This window comes from Vulpes vulpes, chromosome 12 (assembly GCF_048418805.1).
Source record: "Vulpes vulpes isolate BD-2025 chromosome 12, VulVul3, whole genome shotgun sequence".
Taxonomy (NCBI): domain Eukaryota; kingdom Metazoa; phylum Chordata; class Mammalia; order Carnivora; family Canidae; genus Vulpes; species Vulpes vulpes.
In genome coordinates, this window is record NC_132791.1 from 124,471,850 (window position 1) to 124,490,727 (window position 18,878).

At 38.8% G+C, this 18,878-nt stretch overlaps 1 protein-coding gene and 1 pseudogene across 1 annotated transcript in view; both read right to left on the reverse strand.

The window, feature by feature from the left end:
* Positions 1 to 18,878, reverse strand: part of C12H11orf87 (chromosome 12 C11orf87 homolog) — an 87,704-nt gene that overhangs the window by 14,964 nt on the left and 53,862 nt on the right. Inside the window, exon 4 of the mRNA XM_072729890.1 lies at positions 7,505 to 7,712. The gene's annotated coding sequence lies outside the window, so the exon portion shown is untranslated. The remainder of the gene's footprint in view (positions 1 to 7,504; positions 7,713 to 18,878) is intronic.
* Positions 5,390 to 6,784, reverse strand: LOC140594850 (52 kDa repressor of the inhibitor of the protein kinase pseudogene; annotated as a pseudogene).

Below are 18,878 nucleotides of genomic sequence, written 5' to 3' on the forward strand. Positions count from 1 at the left end.
TCATGATCTTGAACTGGGTTTGGGCCATGAGCCCCTGGTTTGCTGATTTAGACCAATGTCAGTGCAGCAGATTTGAAGGCCAACAACCAGGTACAGATCTAGTTCAGCCACCTCTAATTCTGAAAATTGTGATGAATCATTTAATTTCTGTGTGTCTCAGTTTCTACTTCTATAACATGGGGATAACAAACTTCTATTTTATGATTTCAAAACATATATAGAAATTTCCTGGCACAGAGAAGTCATTAGCCCATGTACATATTCTCCCATGTACAGTGGGCTTTTAGTCTTGTCCCTTTTCTGTTTTTTAAAACTCCCTCTCTATTCCTAATGATTTTATAGCATAGAAAGTAGAAGAATATGATGGGAAGATCCAGAGTACATAGGGTTCTACATAGATCTGGCAGGTTATTTGAAATTATGGAGGTATGGAGGGTGGGTGACATAAAGCAATCTTTGCCTGACTCCAATAAGGAATGAAGAGAAATACCATGTGGAAAAGGAGATATGGCCTCTGCACACTCAGGTCTGATGGGCTAGTGAGAAAGGTTAGCATAGATCATTCTTTGTCTCTAATGCTATTTTATTATTGGAAATACAGGTATATTTTCTTTCAAGTAAGTTTATGATCATTAATAACATCAAGAAACTACTAATCAAAAAGGACAGATAGTTCAACAGACAGTCTTCTATTATTTTTGTATCACCGAACACATTTTTGCATGATTGTGTTGATTTACAAAAATCTTCCAAGTGTTTCTTAAATCCCACATAGGAATGATATCATATGGTATTTGTCTTTATCTGACTTATTTCACTTCATAACACTCTCTAGCTCCACCCATGTCATAGTAAATGGGAAGATTTCTTTCTTTTTTTTTTAGTGGGAAGATTTCATTCTTTTTATGGCTGAGTAATATTCCATTGTGTGTATGTGTATACATAAATATATATCATTTTAAAAGTTTTTATTTTACTTATAGTTAGTTGACATGCATTAATAGTAGTTTCAGGTGTACAGATAGTGATTCAATACTTCCATACAATACCCAGTATTCATCACAAGTGCCCTCTTTCATCCTCATCACCTATTTCACCCATCCCCCCCCTTCCCCCCTCCTCTCTGGTCACCACCAGTTTGTTCCCTATAGTTAAGAGTCTGTTTCTTAGTTGTCTCTCTTTTTCCCTCCCTTTGCTAAATTTGTTTTGTTTCTTAAATTCCACATATGAGTGAAATCATATGGTATTTGTCTTTCTTAGACTGACTTATTTCATTTAGCATAATACTCTCTAGCTCCATCCACATCACTGCAAATGGCAAGACTTCAATCTTTGTTATGATATATTGGATTGTGTTAAATAATATTCCATTGTGTATATATGCATATACCATACCTTCTTTATCCTTCCATCAGTCAATGGGCACTTGGACTGTTTCCACAATTTGGCTATTGCAGATAATGCTGCTATAAACACCAGGGTGCATGTATCTCTTTGATTTAGTATTTTTGTATTCTTTGGGTAAATACCCAGTGGTATAATTACTGGATCATAGGATAATTCTGTTTTTCCACAGTGGCTGCACCAATAGTCCATGAGGGTTCCTTTTTCCCCATGTCCTCACCAACACTTGTGTCTTGGGTTTTTTTTTTTTTTTTTATTTTAGCCATTCTGACAAATGTAAGGTGATATCTCATTGTAGTTTTTATTTGCATTTCCCTGATGATGAGAGATGTTAAGCATCTTTTCATGTATTGTTGGCCATCTGGATGACTTCTTTAGAAAAATGTCTATTCATATCTTCTGTCCACTTTTAAGTGGATTATTGGGGTTTGGGTGTTGAGTTTTAGAGGTTCTTTATATATTTTGGATACTAACCCTTTATTGGATATGTCATTGCTAATATTTTCTCCCATTCCATAAGCTGCCTTTTAGCTTTGTTGACTGTTTTCTTCACTGTGTAGAAGAAGCCTTTTATTTTGGTGAAGTCTCAATAGTTTATTTCTACTTTTGTTTCCCTTGCCTCAGGAGACATATCTAGAAAGAAGTTGCTATGGCTAATGTCAACATTATTGCCTGTTTTCTCTAAGAAATTTATGGCTTCAGGTTTCACATTTAGGTCTTTAATCCACTAGGTCTTTAATCCATTTTTGTGTATGGTGTCAAGAAAGTAGTCCCATTTCATTCTTCTGCATATTGCTGTCCAGTTTTCTCAACATCATTTGTTGAAAAGGTTGTCTTTTTCTCATTGGATATTCTTTTCTGCTTTGTCAAAGATTAATTGGCCATATATCTGTGGTTCATTTCTGGGTTTTCTCTTCTGTTCCATTGATCTATGTGTCCATTTTTGTGCCAGTACCATACTGTTTCGATTACTATAGCTTTGTAATATAACAAAGTCTGGAATTGTGATACCTCTGGCTTTGTTTTTCTTTTCCAAAATTGCTTTGGCTATTTGGGGTATTGTGTGATTCCATACAAATTTCAGGATTGTTTGTCTAGCTCTGTACCTATCAAAATACCAACAGCATTTTGATAGGAATTGCATTATGTATAGATTGGGGTGGTATAGACACTTAAACAGTATTTGTTCTTTCAATCCATGAGCATGGGATATCTTTCCATTTCTTTGTGTCATCTTAAATTTGTTTCATCTGTGTTTTATAGTTTTCAGAGTACAGGGCTCACCTTTTTGGTTGGATTTATTTCTAGGTATCTTGTTGTTTTTTGGTGAAATTGTAAATGGGATTGATTCTTTAATTTCTCTTTATGCTTATTCATTATTGGTGTATAGAAATGCAACAGATTTCTGTACACTGCTTTTATATCCTGCAACTTTCCTGGATTTATTTAACAAAAAAATGAGCAAAGTAAAAAGAGAGGGAGAGAGAGAGAGAGAGAGAAGACAAACAAGAAATAGACTCTTAAGTATAGAGAACAAACTGATGGTTCCTAGAGGGGATGTAGGCAGGGAGATGGGTGAAATAGGTGATGGGGATAAAGGAGGGCACTTGTGATGAGCACCAGGTATTGTATGGAAGTGTTGAATCACTGTACTATATATCTGAAATTAATATAGCACCATATGTTAAATAATTCAAATTTAAGTAAAAACTTAAAAACTTTTCAAGTGTAATACTTTTAAAAAACAAAACTCACAGTTTACTTAGGTTAAAAATACTATACAAAATTTATTGTCTTCACCAAAAATAATAGCACTATTTTCTGTATCATTCCTAGACAAAGCACAAAACACTTCTTTTTGCAGGCTTTTCGGGTTTTACTTATAAACCAAGATGAGGCAGTAGATACAGACACGGAAAAAGACAGAAGAAAACAGGCAAATAAGTTGTCAGTATCTATGGCCTCTGATCTGGTCTTAATCATGAAACAGAAGTGTTCAATACCTGCCAAAAAGCATATGAAGATATAACCTCAACAAAAGAATGTAAACAGCAGCAACTAGATACAGAACAACAGCAAAAGCAGGCTGTTCCATTCAAACTTTAACTGTAACTTGTTTAAGTTCACTTGATAAAAACAAAAACCTACTCTGAAATTCTTGTTTGACAAGCTCATGTGTTTCTCTCACTGTCTGGTTAGTTCCCTTAAACTGTCCATTACAGACTTTTAACAACATAGTTAAAACTCCTACTATTCGGTAGTCAGTAGTGAACCTTGTTATAATATTTTATAAAAAGTATTCCTTCCCCCATGCCTCCTCAAAATTCATTTTTTCAAAGAACTAATAACCCAACATCCAGCAACTGGGTCTACAATGATAATTAATATTGTGTCTAAAATGACAAGAGAGGTGCCTGGGTGGCTCAGTGGGTTAAGCATCTGCCTTTGGCTCAGGTCACGATCTCGGGGTCCTGAGATAAAGCCCCAGTCAGGCTCCCTGCTCAGTGGGAAGTCTGCTTCTCCCTCTCCCTGTGTTCCTCCCCACTATATTCATGCTCTGTCTCTGGCTTTCTCTCTCTCAAATAAATAAATAAAATCTTTAAAACAATTTAAAAAAATAAAAAATAAAATGACAAACTAAAACAATCCCAAAGTGCCATTAGCAGAGATCTCACAGAAGTGTAATGTGGCACCGTTAATGCTATCTTCTGGAAAAACAGTTAGGTTTTCAAAGTCGGAGAGTTTAAACAAGGGCCATTAAAGGGAGATTATCAATAGCCAATGTCCCCAGTGAGAGGCCTAAGGTCAAGAAATTCAGTTATTAAAGGGCCTTCATATACTTACAGCTTTTCTGGAAGCTGTTTTGAAATTTCTTTCATATTTTTTCAAGTATCAGATATAAGAGAAAGCCTATGTTTAAAGTCTCTTACGTAGTTTCAATGGCTCCTGAGTTATAGAAGCTCTGACTTAGTTGTACTGAGTTTGATATATGTGCCCACCATTATTAAATTCAGATCATGTTTTACATTAAAACTATGTTAAGCAAAGCCAAGTTACCTCACCTTTGTCCTGTCAAATTGTTCTTCAGGAAAGCTTTGAGACACTTCACCTTATTTTTTAACGCTCGTCATAGAAATACATACGACCACTTCACCTTATTTTTTAACGCTCGTCATAGAAATACATACGACCTTACACAATGCCCAGATGTTGGGAAAAAGAGTTGATGTCTGGCAGATGGAGAACTTCATAAATGGTGGATAGAGGCTCTGTATCTTCCCCTCCATGTCCCTACTTGATTTTTCAACAATGCAGCTGAGCTAAGAGAGCATGCCAGGATTGGGTAAGGCACTTCTGTATGCATCAGCATTTTGCTCCTCCTTTGTATTAAATATGATCTGTCCCATGACTGAGAGTGCCTGGGATAAGGATTTAAAAGCTCTCAGGTGCTGTTCTGAGACTATATCTCTCAGTTCCTAAATAGTTTGTTCCACTGTTGGAACTCTTAAGAGCTTCCTTAGGAACTCTCAGACATTAGCTGAGATTCCAGGTTGCTTTGCTGGCCTCTACGGACATTCTCACTGAATACCAAGGTTGAGTGCCAAATTTGTGGCTTCTGCAAACTGAAATTTATGGTAAACTTCAATATGTTTCATCAATTCATTTAGTGAACAAAGCACTGCAGTCAAAGGACTGGCTGTGAAGAAGACATCAGAGGTCTGCCCTTGGAGATTTTTCCCAAAGGCTCTTGTAAAAGGTAGAACATGTTCAAGAACAACAATGGTAACAATGAAATCAAAATCTGATACTTCACTACACAGAGCACAAATGCCTGGACAGCTATAGTTATTCTATCTAATATTTGTGTCACTATGCTATCTAAACATAAAACAAGTGCTTGTAGGAGGTCTGCTAAAATTTCAAAAGCATCATTCCTGCTGTCCACTGAGGAGGACCAATTTCCTTTTGTTCTTTACCCCTTTCTTCACAGTTCTGAAAGAGGACAGAAATTACAGTGCCATGCTCTAAAAGTGGTGACTGATGGGTGAAAAAAATGAACTTTGTCAATTGTTCCTAATGCAATGCAACAGATATTCCCATAACAGATGCTGCTTTTGCCAAACAAGTATTTAAGGCACAGGGAAAACAGAGTATGTAAAGCTTGGGAGTATTTCTCTAGAAGTCTATAGGCCATAACTTCAATTTTGGAAGAAAATCCACTGGACACCGTGTAAGCCTGGTAATGACAATACTTCATGTTTAATCCCCACTTCTCAGTTATCACAGCGTGAAATGGCAAAGCTGAAATTTCTGCATCAGCATCATAAGGTAGGAAGCCCACAGATTCAGGTTATGGATTTGTCCACAAACCTCACCAACACAGGCTCTTCCTCTGCTGTGTGTCTACTATGTGGTCAGTGATAATGGAAATAAATGGAGGGTCTCTCATTTCCCTGAGGGTTTCTTCCTGAATGCAGCTCTCACAGGTGTCTGGCACCTGTGTCTGCTCTTTACTGCCATGGTCTCAAAGAGCTGCTTTAGCACCTCTTCACCTGAATCCATCCAGCACTCCAGCAGTGCTTGAAAGTTATCAGGAGTAGACAACTTCTGGGATTTCTTCAGCCTCATGTCCATCCAGAGGTAGGTAAGCTTTGGTTTCCCATAAGAAGCAATATTTCAAATAAAGATTTTGAGTATTCTTTGTTTTTCTTCTCTTCAAGCATTAAAGGTAATGTCTTCATCCTGTACTTGGCCCCTTTCTTCTGCACTAGGGTTTTGAGCATTGCTGTTCTTTCTTTGTTTTTGTTCCTATTTAGTTTCACCATTTTTTTTTTTTCTGTTTCAGTATCCTGATTTCATCTTCACCCAATTCTTTTGTTTTCTGTGTTTACTCTGTGGATTGTTCAGATGTCTGTCTGGTAAGATCCAATACCTCTGGTATTGCATTATCTTAAAGAACCATCCTATGGGATGCCTGGGTGGCTCAGTCAGTTAAATGACCTGACTCTTGACCTGACTCACGATCTCAGGGTCGTGACACTGAGCCCAAAGTCTGGCTTTCCCCTCAGTGGGGAGTCTTCTTGAGATTCTCTCTCTCTCCCTCTTCCTTTCCCCCTCCCCAAAACTAATAAATAAAGCTTGAAGAACTGTCCTGTAAGGACTAGATTTACAGATAATAGAGGTCTCAAAGTATTTGGCGTATCATCTATAATGTTTATTTACTTGATCAGTCATTTTACCTTCTAAGTTTGCTCTCATTACAATCATCCACCCACTTCTGACATCTGGCAGGGTTCTGCGGGAACGTGAGGAAGGGCAGGTCTAACTGCCACCCCCAAGTGTGTGTGGAAGACCTGAGCCAGCCCTCTCTTCCCCACATCCTCTGAGCAGCCCACCTGCCTGTCTTCAGCTCAGCAGGTGCCTTGAGTATAATGTTTTTATTCTTAGGAATTTGATTACTAATCCAAAGAAATCCAAAGAAACTGACTTTTCTCCTTCTTTAATGAGAGGAAAAAAGTGAACTCTTGGGATTATGACAGTATCAGATCTCATAAGAACACCTCTTGCTCTTAGATTGAACTTTCTAGCAAGGACATCGAAAAATAATACACTGTAATCCATTATTTAAATCAAGTATTATGTCAACAGGAGCTCATTTGTTTCTCAGAACATTAACACAATTCAAAATTATCTCCACATCTGTCATTCTTTGCTAACAATAGCAAGTTGCCTATTAGTTCTCCAACACCATCTAGGAATTAATTCACTAGAAGCAGAACCCAAGGAGAATTTAAGAAGGCTAATGTCCTTCCCAGACCCATAGTAAGTTGCAACTTCAATAGTGACAGGCTAAGAACCCTCTTTAGCTGCACTGTACATATGAGAGAGAGACAGGGACAGAAGCAGTGTGTGAAGCCTACTGACCTAATGACCTGGGCATACCTCCATTATAACTTTTATCACAGTCTTCAACTTATTTTCCTATGAGTACAACTTTGTCATTGGATGGCAAGGCCCTGGAAGGCAGGCATCATGTTCAAATTCTCTCTCTACTGTCTAGAACAGATGCATCATAATTAAAAGCCTCATACATACTCACTTCCATTAATAGCTTTTAGCCTCCTTCCAAAAGTTGTGCACACAGAGAACTGCGAAGATGGATTTGAGTTTTGCTTTTTCCATGTCCTCTGGTTCATCTTTCTGTGGAGGTGATGATGAGGATCAAAAGCAGTAGCAGTAATCAGAGGCAGAGCTCCCAAAGGTAAGGTGTGTGTACTTTCTCACACATCCCTACTCCAAAGTGCAGACTAGGGAGAGAGGGAGAGACAAGAAAGATATCAATAGAAAGGAGATAGAGGACAAATACTCAGGGGACAACTACTATAAAATGCAGCATTTGCAAACATGATCCTACTTAATCCTTGGCACATCACTACGGGATAGAGAATTAGCTCCATTTTATAGAGGAAGAAAATGAAAGGTTAAATAATTTGTCCAAGGCCATGTAACTACTAAGTGATGAAGCCAGAACCCAAGTCTGCCTGTCTGAAAAGCCTGCTCCTTCCATTAATCCAACGTGTCTCTTTGGAAGATACTACATACAAAGCCACCACTCTTGTGGGTATATCCCTCCATTGGCTACGCCTCTTGGCCTCAGCAGTGACTACACAGGTCTGGGTCCCCTGAGCCCTAAAGCCAGAAGGTTCAGGTTTTAGAAAGGGCAGAGCTGCTATGGCTTAGGCATTCCTGAGGACCCACAGAGTTAACTTGCTCTTTGCTGAGATTATGACTGCTTTGTTTTCAATGAGCAGTGGGTGGGTGAGCTATAGTGAGCTTTATATGATGCACCAAGTTCCTATTGTTTGTTTCTATACCAATAAAATGTGTTACAAGCTCTACCAAGCCTTTTGTAATTAACATGTGTTTATTTGCAAGCCAATTGTCAAAAACTCACAAAGAATTTACTTCCACCTCTTTCTTCCAGCCAGGGCTTTGGCTCTATTTGGGATGTCAAGTGGGACCATACTAGAGCCTGAGATTTTCTTCTGACATAGCCCATCCTCTCTAAAGAGTTGGCAACAGAAGCTGTCCTCAGAAGATTTACAGCCTAGAACTGGAGGCCTGCCTACTCCTGGCTTGTTTCATGTGAAGAAAACCCCAAACACCACCTAACAGAGGGAATGGGATCCCTAAGAATTCAGAGGTAACTCCTGGAAGTGGTCTCCCTAGAGCTTACTTTCCTAATACACCTCCTCTTACAAGAAGCCTCAATAATCTCATTAAGGTAATCAGTTCTCTTAACCATTTTTTAACATTGCTGTTCTATGGGCTGCACAGTAATCACAGAGAGTAGAATTGGCACCGGTGAGCAGAATAATTCTGCTATAAGAATAATTCTGGGGATCCCTGGGTGGCGCAGCGGTTTGGCGCCTGCCTTTGGCCCAGGGCGCGATCCTGGAGACCCGGGATCGAATCCCACGTCGGGCTCCCGGTGCATGGAGCCTGCTTCTCCCTCTGCCTGTGTCTCTGGCTCTGTCTCTCCTTCTATCTCTCAAGAATAAATAAATAAAATCTTTTAAAAAAAAAAAAAAAGAATAATTCTGATTGAACGTAAGACCAAACTTTCAAATAACTATTGATGAATGGGGAAGTAGCAAACTGGACGAGATCTGAGATTAAACTCCAATAACTTCTAAAGTCAAAGTTACAATTCCATGATTTCAGATTTTCAAATGTAATCAGTTAGCTTGCAGCACCTATGGAGAGGCGATATGGGAGAGCTAAGTTTTATTGAAATCTTCCAGGCTGGAGGACTGTGACCTAGTGGCTCCCTTGGTACAGAATCCTGTTAAGTCCAGCATGGTCCTGAGTGCCTGAAAAAAGGTCTGCAGGATGTCAGAATCCAAATAGGCTTCAAGAGGGAACAGCTTTTGAGAGAAGGAGGTCAGTGAGAATCGGTTACCTTGAGCTCAGTCCTGATTCTCTAAATCAGAAAGACAAGCCCATCCCACCACCACTCCCCACAAATAACAAATCTTTAATGGTAGAATCACCATTTATAAGCCCTTAAAGCCAGAGCTGAAGCTGACTTAAAATCAGAAGCTTGTAGAACAAAGACGAAGGTTGGGGGGAAGTTAGGAATGAGCAGACTGTGCGGTGAAGGTATGGAGACGCCAGCTCTCGCTGAATCTCCTGGGCGCTGGATTCCCACTGCAGGCCTACATGCTGTGCCCACTCAATGGCGGAGATAATGACCACCTCCACCTTGACTCTGCTGGGCGTCAGTCCTACTGAATGTCTGTCTGCAGAGGTGCTAATACCTGATCATACTCTCTTCTTCTCTTCCTCCCCAGCTCCCCAGCTCCCAAGCTCCACTGATCTCAGTGTGGGAAAGTATGGATACTTCATAGAAGACTTTCAATGTCTAAATGCCAAGTCTACTTTCCCTGTCACTTGATTTCTCAGCCTCCTTTTTGATTTACCATGACACTGTGGCATTCGTTCTGTCTGACCTGCAGAAACAACAGGATGCTTTATAAAAGGCACTGGCAAATCTGGGTCTGAACTTTGTCCCTGCCACTTAACCAACTATTCAGTCATGGATTTATTCTTTAAGCTCTCTGAAACTCAACCTCAATTTGTTCATCTGTGAAATGGGAATCATAATAGTTCCCTGAAAGGACTCAGAATCAGGATCACTGAGGATTTCAGGGTGAGAGTTATATGATACCCAGACATGCTCAACAAATGTTTCTCTCTGCCTCCTTCTTCCTTCTGCGCCCCCTTAGACTACACCGTGTCCTTTAAGAAGCCAGATTCGCTCTCTGACAGTATGTGACACTTTAAAAATAGAATACATTTTCAATGATGGTTATGTGATCTATATAGAATAAAGCACCTCCTGCCAACTAAATAAATAGAGGAGAGCATGTACTCATTCCTGTTCTAATTTAATCTGTCTGAGTGCCTGGAGATCTTTGTGAGGTAAATATTGTTTTCACTCTGACCTTGGTGCAGCGTTCCCATTGAATTTGTCTCAGTTTGTCCTTTTGATGTCAGGCTGATGCCTTTCTAATAGATTGAAAGCACTTTGTTGAGAACAGAGATTACTGAGATCTAATAATCAGTAAATACCTGTCCACCCTGGATGATCAAAAAGTGGGATGTTCTGGGGAACTTGCTGTTCTGCCTAATAAAGAGATAGCACGTGTGCCTGAATTACCAATTTTCAAAGAAGAGAACCCATCGAGACACAAGACCAGCATGGAACACGAGATTTTTCGTGATTTGGGAGCCCCCTTGGAGGCTGGAAGGGACATGGAGCACACGGAGAGGAGGTTACAACTCAGGCCAGCAAAAGAGAGTGAGCAGAGCTATGCTCTCATGTGCTCTGGATATTTTCTAGAGCATCTTTGATTCTAATGTATTTACCTGTTTCTTCTATATGAAGATTTAGAGTAAACATTTGTTCTAGGCTTTCCTCCATGAAATAGAAAAACAAGTATTTACAATTAATGCTTAATTGAACAATTCAGTGAAAAACAACTACTCATATCCAGTGGGTCACTGATTAATGGGTCAGTACAGGTCAGACCTTCCCACTCTCTGGCTCCATATGGATACATCTAGATATTCAGGAACTAATGTGCTGCCTTGATTTCCAGATAACTTATTTTCCTTATAAGTCATTTTTTTCTTTTTCATTTCAAAGCAAATGTGTATTCATTGTAAAACATTAAAAAAATACAGCCAAGAAAAACAAGAAAAAGAACAGTATCTGTCGTTTACCATTTGGAGATGACTATTAATACGTTGAGAGGTTTTTTTTCTAGGCATAAATAAAGATATATGTTTAAAAAATAGGTTCATGAAATATAAACTGCAATGGTGTCTACTTTTTTGCCTCTCAAAAAATAAATATGTCACAATCATCTTTCTATGTTAATATTCTTCTTCAGCATACATTTTTTTAATTTTTAAAAATATTTTATTTATTCCTTTGAGAGAGAGAGCATGAGCGGAGGGAGAAGGAGAAGCAGACTCCTTGCTGAGCAGAAAGTCAGACAAGGGGCTGTATCCCAGGACCCTGACATCATGACCTGAGCGGAAGGCAGATGGTTCACTGACTGAGTCACCCAAGCGCCCCCTCAGTATACATTTTAATGAATGCAAACAATTCCATGTATCATAAACCATAGTTTATTCTGAAATCTAGCCTCATAAGCAAGGCCATTACTTAAAATGAGGGGAAATCACTCTATAAATCTTTGCTTACATCCAACTTTATTCCCACTGCATCATTTCTTTGGAGTGGAATTGAAGGACCAAGGTCATTTTTAAAAAACTTATATTGTCAAACTATTTTTCAAAGATTTAAACCAAAGGATACACTCCACTGCTGTTTATATGTCTATTCCCAATAACTCATGACATTCTTGATGTCAGGGATTGTGTCATTCATTTTTGTATCCAACATCTTTATGTTTTTGGACATTAAGTCACTGAAGTATTTGTTGAATGAATGATTCGATGACTCATCGTTTAAACAAATGTATAGCACAGGTTTGCATAACATCTCTGGAGTTCAGCTGTCTCTTTTGCACAATGAGAATTTTAGGTTATATGCTAACATTCTGTGATTTCATATCTCTTGTATGAAAAGCAATGACCTAGATACCTTAGGAGAGATTAGCCATATACACAATCCATAACCATATTTATGGAACCTGTATATACATATATGTGTGTGTGTGTGTGTGTGTGTATAATATGTAAGCCAATTATAATTGTATAGAAACATACACAGATGTGCTAAATATTCAGAGAGAATAAGGCTAGATGACATGACAGGATATTCCAGGAAGATAATGCTCAGGTAAGCACAGACCACCAGCTTTCTATCTGAAGAAAAAAAGGTTTCCTACTCTGGATTTTGTGTCTTATTGATATCTAAAAAACAAGAGGTAGAACTATCTTGAGATTCAGTTTCCTTAGGCAATTTCACCTAGGACAAGCAAGCTTATCCTACTAGATTTTAGGAACATTTCAATCACTTTTAAATTACCCAAGGTAAGATTATATCTGTTGACTTTCACACTCCTAGACATCCTGGTTCATTGGCAGTAAATGTCTATAGACCTCTAAACCATCCGTGTAGCAATCATGCCTATCTTCTATAACATGTTCTTCTCCAGGTCTCCCTGCTTCACAGAAATATTTGGCTCCCACTATCATCCAATTTATTACTTATTTAATTTGTGGTTATTTATTGAAAATCTATAATGTGCCTTTTAATGTACTAGGGGGAAATGAGGCAATGTGGTATATACTACAATGACAAGCATAAGCATGATCTGCCAGTCACAAGGAGGAAGTTAGCACTTTCTTCTGGAGCCAGAGAAAGTCTCACAGAAGAGGATTCTTGAAGATGATACTCAAGATGATTCTGGAAGAATGAGCTCAAGCTTGCCAGATAGATGGAACTGTGTGGGTGACAGTAGAGAACAAGATTCAAGCAGAGATAAAGCACAAATGTCACAGAAAAGTGACAGAGAATGGCTGCCTTTCAATCTTCCCCCAATTTATGGCTCTTTCCACACCACTCCCACAGTTCACCTCATGCAGGATCATCTGGGGGCCATCTGGTCATCCTTATTCAGCCACCTCACCACCTGCTTCATCCTAAACGCCTCCAGTCTCCTTCTCTGGGTGGAGCCTACAAGATCCAGCCTCTACAATACTCACTGGGTCTCAAAGTTGAAGCCACCTTACTCTTTGGGTTTAAGAACTTCTCTCTTCCTGGAAGAGAGCCACTGCTACAGCAGTGTGAATCACCATTATCCTCAGAGAATTCTTTCTAGGCTCTGAAGCCACGTTTCCAAATGAGTGTCTTTGCCTGGGTTTGGTAATGAGGACAATGCTGGCTTCACAAATTAAGTTTGGAAGTGTTTGCTCTTCTATAACTTTTTGGAAAAGTTTGAGAAGGACTGGAATTAATTATTTTTTTAAATGTTTGGTAGAATTCATCAGTGAAGCCGTCTGGTCCTGGACTTTCCTTTGTTGTGTGGTTTTTGATTATTGATTCAATCCCCTTACTTATTATGATCTGCTTAAGTTTTCTTTTTTCTTTTTTTCATTTCTCTTTGTAAGTTGCATGTTTCTATGAAGGCATTCATTTCTTTGAGACTATTCAATGTGTTGGTACATAATTGTTCATTAAGTAGTCTCCTCATTTTTATTTCTGTGGCATCAGTTTTAATGTCACTTCTTTCATTCCTGAATTTATTTGCATCTTGTTTTTTCCTTGTTATTCTAGACATTTGTTGATTTTGTTCATCTTTTCAAAAACCAACTCTTACTTTTGTTGATTTTTCCACCGTTTTTTTTTTTACAATTCTCTGTTTCATTTATTTCTGCTCTAATCTTTAATTTTCCTTTCTTCTGCCAAACTTAGGGTTAGTTTGTTCTTTATTTCTTTGCTCTGTAAAGTTGGTTGCATACTTGAGATCTTTCTTCCTTCTTTAATATTCATATTTGTCACTCTAAATGTTCCACTTAATTCTGCCTTAGCTCCCTCCTATAAATTTCAGTATGTTATGTTTCCATTTTCATTGTCTCAAGATAGTTTCTGTTTTCCTTTTTGATTTCTTCTTTGACCTAATGATTGTTTAAGAATGTGTTGCTTAATTTCCACCTATTTGTGGATTTTCTCATTTTTCTTCCGTTACTGATACTTAGTGTCATTCTACTTTGCTCAGAAGCGATACCTGGTATGATTTCAACCTTCCTAAATGTGTTAAGATCTTTTTGCAGCCAGCATGACCTATACTAGAGACCATCACATGTGTACCTTTCCTGCTGCTCTTAGGTGGAATGTTCTGTGTGTGCCTACTAGGCCCATTTGATCTACTATTTCCTTATTGGTAGTCTATCTGATATTCTAGCCATTGTTGAAAGTGGGATATGGAATTCTACTATTATTATACTGACGTCTATTTCTGTCTTCAGTTCTGTCAGTGTTTGCTCTGTATATCTAAATGCTCTGGTGTTGGGTATACATCACCCTCATCTGTGCTGCTGCTCCATGCTAAGGCCCCAAAGAATGAGTAATCTTGTACTTTTCTTTCTGTGGTTTGAATAAAATATGTTTAAATGTACTACTGTCCTTTACTTATCAGCAAGTTGGAGCAAATGAGCATAGAATAAAGTCTGGGGTAAGGGAGGAAGTTGAAAGGAAGAACAAAGGAATTATCTACACCAAGAAAACTTGTACAGAAAGCTGAGAAGTGCACTTATGCCCTTGGGTATGTAAAGAGGTTGGGGGAAGGGATCTAAGTGGCAGCCAGCCTTGCTAAACCTTGCCAGAGTTTGGAAGTGACAGAAAGACATAAAACTCTAAACCTCCGCATTTAAAGGAATCTTAATTGTCACAAAATACAACATTCCTCATTGCAAGAGAAACACTATCTGGCCATTTGTATAAGTGTTCCCTGACGAGAATCTCTCCCAGAACACTAGGAGAAAAAAAAGAGTGAAACCAATCTGAAGAAGTTTTGTTCTTCCTCGAAGATGTATTGAAAGGCTCCTACCTGAGAGGGAAGATGAGAAGAGGAGGAACGAAAGATAAAAATGGATGCTCCAAAGCAGTGACATTTAGCAAAGTGATTAGGCAGTGACATTAAACAAGCTCCCAGGCCATTTCCAAATGATTTCTATGAGCACCTGTGCTGCTCGGGAAAGCCAGGTTTGAGGTGGGGGAAAAAACAGAGAGTCTTAATTAAAACCTGAGGGTACTTGCAATAGAAAGTTCAGGAGAGAATTGCTTGTTTTTTTCATCAGTATGGCTTTTTCTTCTTTAAGAAGGATGCCTTTTTACCCTAAGGAGCACAATGAAGAAAAAATATTCGGCCAGAATAAGTAGAAGGTATGGATAGGAGAAGGACGTTAATGGTGTTTCCTATAGGAAATCATCTTCCTTTGACTCTTGCCTCTTTCCCTCCCCACCAGGCAGACCCATCAGAGTGAGGACTGTTTTTTTTTTATCACAGTGACATAATTAGTCTCACTGAATTTATCAAATCCCTCTTTGTCCAAAATCAGTGTTCAGAAAACGAATGGTTTCTGCAAGATCTAGCCAGAGTGAAAGCTCCCTAGCAAATAATATGTGGTTAGCAAAAATCCCATATACCCTTTCTTTTATCATCACCACTGTCTTCTTGCATCTGCTTCTTGCTGCTGGTTGCTTTCTGATTTCTCTGGTACCCAGTCGGCTCTATCCAGGATTCTGGATGTGTTCCTGCTTCTCATCCCCTGGCTATTATATTACTTTGGGAGGAAGTCTCTGCCATCTTCAACATATGGCTTTCAAGATAGCTCTAAACATCCAAATCCAGTTGGCAAATATGTGGTAAGTTTTCATGGGTCTAGTACAAAGTGACGAACATCATTTACTACTGTGTTCCAATGGCCAGTTACATGGCCAAAGTTTACTACTGCAAGGGAGGTGAGAAAAGTCTAGCTGTAAGCCAAGGAGAAAAAGGAAATGGATTTGGTGAACAGCTATCCAGACTCTACCACATTATTTTTTCCAATTTTCAGCATAGCTCTCCCCTTGATTTTTACTTTCTGATCCCTTTATGGGATAATTTGGCCAAGTTCTGTTATTTGAAACAACTTCTGATAGACTAAGCCTGATCTGGATGATAAGCTCCAATTCCTGGACTCATCTTTGTCAAGTGCCACATGCAACATAAGAGGTAGGATCTCCTAGAATCTACAGAACAAGTGGTAAGGGAAAGGAGGAATCAGAGTGAGTGGTGGGTAGAGTAGGCCTGGGATCCTCACAGGACAATCTGCGCAAGAGAGTACTCCAACCCTTCAGAGTTCCAGAGGAATGGATGGGTCATTCTCTGAGCATCCAAGCATCAAACATAAGGAAAGCTTTAGTAAGTAGAGGCAAGACAGCTCAGGGCCTGTGTTTTGGTTGAAAACTCATGTTTGGTTGCAACCCACGTGTACTTTCTAATCCCAGGTTCTAGAGCAGTTGAAAAAAAGACTGTCGTCAGTAATTTCTGCTAAGAATTTTGAGTCATTTACCTTAATCTGTCAGCAAGGAGATGAGAAAAACTTTGCTCCTTACATTTATTTAATCAACCAAAACCACATGTATTTTTTATAGAGATAGTTTTAATGCGAATTACCCAAATTGTTCAGCACCATTAGACCTCTCCTGGCCCAAGTCCATATTCAGCATGATTCTTAAAGTAAGAGTGGAATTTTGCAAAGTGTTCTCTTCACTTTGAGCATTCTCTTCTCTCCAACTGGACTGTGGGATTTTTTTTTAGTGCTAGAACCACTGACATTCTGGGCCAGATAATGTCTTACTGTGGGGAGGGAGATGTCTTGTGTGGTGTGGGATTTGCATCCTAAACCTCTACCTGTTAGACGCCAGTAGTAATCTCTCCCTCTCCAAGTTATGGCAATAAAAAATATCTGCAGACATTCTTGAGTGTCTGCTGGGGGAAGAGGGAAAATTTCAAAAACATGTATTTTCCTGGCCTAATACAAAAGTAAGTACTTATTTACAGGCCCCAGTATAGTATGCACTCATTAACATATTTATTTATGATTTGTTAATTGGTTGATTAATCATTTGTTTAAAGTTCAATAAAATTAAGGAATATAAATGTATGGATGAACTGGTCATGAGAGGAATGGCAGCACAGTGTAAAAAACAGAAGATCCTAAGAATTCAAGAATCAGAGAACTGATGTACAACATAAACACCCATGTTTGCCGAGCATGATGTTTATGCTAAACCTAAAAATATGCATTGTTTCACTTATTTCTTGTAGCTACCCTTCCAAGTACATTATAAGTAATTAATCAATATCATCAATTACAGTAATATCATTTATGGAAGATAATATCCCAACTTTCAAATAAGGGAGTTTAAGCTCATAATGGGTATATAACTTGGGTTTGCAGAGGCAGAAGATAGCAGAGCAGTGATTCAAACTCAGGTCAGCCTTACCTGCAAATCCAGTCTTTCTACAATATATCTCACTCATGAAGCCCCGTGTAGTCTCTCTATGTTCTCAGTGGGAACAATAGTCATCTGGGGAAAGATTTTACATGTGGATCAGCAAGGCAGCTACCAAAGTGCTGAGTGTGGTAGGGCCCAGCAGAGACACTGCAAATCAAGAATTGTCTCAAGGAGACACTTGGAGTCTATACCATACAGGCAACAGAAAGAAAGGAAAAGAAGGAGAGAGCTACTATTGCCAAGAGTAAATGAAGGCTTTGACCAAATATGTTGCTATTATTTCTACAAAGATGGAAATAAAGAACCAATGTCTTACCCTTGAATAGATGTAAATGACTCTCAGGGAAAGTTTTGATCAGGGTCCAGTCTTTCAGTACTTCTGCTTTCCAAGCAAACCCAGTACATATACCACCCAGATAAAGATACCAGCACCTGCCCATCTCAATTAATCACAGTGTAACCACTCGGTTCTGACTTAAAATGCCTAAGAATTTGGAAATACTCATTGACTGCCTACTCCAACTGACAGCACCCCTTGGAACTACTCTCACAGTTCTCAGACTTATTTCTGGACTATATCTTGGTATGCGGTAAAGGTGCATATATGCAGTGGGTGACAAGCCTATCAATACTCTACATCATATGTCATCAGGGAAATGCAAATTAAAATAACAATCAGATGCCACTCTACACTTATTAGGATGACCAAAATCCAGAACATTGACGACACTAAAGGTTGGTAAGGATGTGGAGCAATAGGAACTCTCATCCATTACTAGTGGGAATGCAAAATGGTACAGCCACACCACAAGACAGATTGGCAGCTTCTTACAAAATTCTTACAATATGATCCAATAATTGCACTCACTGGTATTTACCCAAAGGAGCTGAAAACTTATGTCCACACAAAAACCAGCAAATGGGTGTTTTTAGCAGCTTTATTCATAATTGCCAAAATTCAAAACAGCCGAGATGTGCTTTAGTAGGTGTTTGAATAAATTGTGGTACATCCAGACAATGGAACAGTATTCAGTACTTTTTTTTTTTTTTTTTTAGTATTCAGTACTTTTTTTAAAAAAAGAAGAGCTACCAAGCCATGGAGGAAATTTAAATGCATACTACTAAGTAGAGGAAACCAAGCTAAAATGACTGCATAGTGTATGATTCCCAACTATATGATATTCTGGAAAAGACAAAACTATGGAGAGAGGAAGATGAGAGGGAGGGATGAATAAGCAGAGCACAGATTTTTAGTGCAGTGAAAACTGAAATTGCAGACCCTTGGGCATAACAGTAAATGCTTTCTGTTTTAAGCTGCTAGTTTATGCAGTGGTTTCTCACACAGCAATTACACAGATAGAAGCACCAAATAAGTAGCGCACGCACACACACACACACACACACACACACTTATATCATAAAAATTGGC